This window comes from Eleutherodactylus coqui, chromosome 8 (assembly GCF_035609145.1).
Source record: "Eleutherodactylus coqui strain aEleCoq1 chromosome 8, aEleCoq1.hap1, whole genome shotgun sequence".
Lineage (NCBI taxonomy): Eukaryota > Metazoa > Chordata > Amphibia > Anura > Eleutherodactylidae > Eleutherodactylus > Eleutherodactylus coqui.
The window spans coordinates 201,305,252-201,307,384 of NC_089844.1; positions in this window are offsets into that span (position 1 = coordinate 201,305,252).

The following is a 2,133-nucleotide window of genomic DNA, read 5'->3' on the forward strand; positions in this document are numbered from 1 at the left end:
AGCAGGAGGGACAGTGAGGTGGCAGGACACAGCAGGAGAGACAGTGAGGTGACAGGACACAGCAGAGGGGACAGTGAGGTTACAGGACACATTAGCAGGTGGGACAGTGAGGTGATAGGACACAGGAGGAGGAACAGTGAGGTCACAGGACACAGCAGGAGGGACAGAAAGGTTACAGGGCACAGAAGTAGAGACAGTGAGGAGCAGGACACAGCAGGAAGGACAGTGAGGTGACAGGACACAGCAGTAGGGACAGTGAGGTGACAGGACACAGCAGGAAGGACAGTGAGGTGACAGGACACAGCAGGAAGGACAGTGAGGTGAAGGGACACAGCAGTAGGGACAGTTAAGTGACAGGACAGATTAGCATGGGTGACAATGAGGTGGCAGGACACAGCAGGAGAGACAGTGAGGTGACAGGACTCAGCAGGAGGGACAGTGAGGTCACAGAACTCAGAAGGGGGACACTGAAGTGCCAGGAAACACTACCAGGAGGGACAGTGAGGTGACAGGACATATTAGCAAGAAGGACAGTGAGGTGACAGGACACAGAAGGAGGGCCAGTGAAGGGACACAGCAGGAGAGATAGTAAGGTGACAGGACACAATAAAAGGGACAGTGAGGGGCAGGACACAGCACAAGGGACAGTAAGGTGACAGGACACAGCAGGAGGGACAGTGAGGTGACAGGGTACAGCAGGAGGGACAGTAAGGTGACAGGACACAGCAGGAAGGACAGTGAGGGGCAGGACACAGCAGGGGGACAGTGGGGTGACAGGACACAGCAGGAAGGACAGTAAGGTGACAGGACACAGCAGGGGGACAGTGGGGTGACAGGACACAGCAGGAGGGACAGTAAGGTAACAGGACACAGCAGGAGGGACAATCAGGTGACAGGACACAGCAGGAAGGACAGTAAGGTGACAGGACACAGCAGGAGGGACAGTAAGGTGACAGGACACAACACAAGGGACAGTGAGGGGCAGAACACAGCTGGGGGGGACAGTGAGGTGATAGGGCACAGCAGGAGGGACAGTGTGGTGACAGGACACAGCTGGGGGGCAGTGAGGTGACAGGACACAGCAGGGGGGCACTGAGGTGACAGGACACAGCAGGGGGGACAGTGAGGTGACAGGACACAGCAGGGGGGACAGTGAGGTGACAGGACACAGCAGGGGGGACAGTAAGGTGATGGGACACAGCAGGAAGGACAGTGAGGTGACGGAATATAGCAGGAGAGACAGTCTGCTGCACTCAGGGAGCCTCCTGCCCTCCTGTCATCTCCTCACTTTGGACTGGGCCAGCCTGACCGCTCTGACGGCCCCTTAGAGTTTCCAGAAGGTTTCAGTCTCACTGGTAATGCCTGGTCTGGTAGGAGGACATTGCTCATCCATTTTGTTGTAATTTTCTTCCATTGATAACTCGGCTTGGTAACAGCAAATATGGCGGCTGCCTTCTGTTGGACAGAGACTATTCAGGACGTACAGTTTGTTCTCTTGTGACTGAAGTGGCAGGTTCCTGTGACTACAAATGAGATGCTACAGTTGTCAGTACTGTGCCAAGTGGTCCCAGACGCAAGAATAAACTCCATAGTGTCCCCAGTAGAAATAATACCCGCATAGTGGCCTCAATAGTAATAATACCCCCATAGTGAGCCCAGTAGTAAAAGCACCCCCGTAGTGTCCCCAGTAGTAGTAATACCCCCATAGTGGCCCAAGTAGTTATAATGCCCCCATAGTGACCCTAGTAGTAATAATACTCTCATAGTGACCCCAGTAGTAAAAGCACCCCGTAGTGTCCCCAGTAGTAGTAATACCCCCATAGTGGCCCCAGTAGTAAAAGCACCCCCGTAGTGTCCCCAGTAGTAGTAATACCCCCATAGTGGCCCCAGTAGTAATAATTCCCCCATAGTGACCCTAATAGTAATAATACTCCCATAGTGACCCCAGTAGTAATAATGCCTCCATATCACCCCTCTCTGACATTCTCTCTGGATTTGGCCAGTGTTTTTCAGCATCAAGCAGCTCGCAATCAGGAATATTGGAGATTCAGAACCCCTTACCCAGCAAACTGTAAGTACGAGCCGGGGGTCTTATTGCTGATGGTAATGGGGGTCTGCTAATTATAATTATAG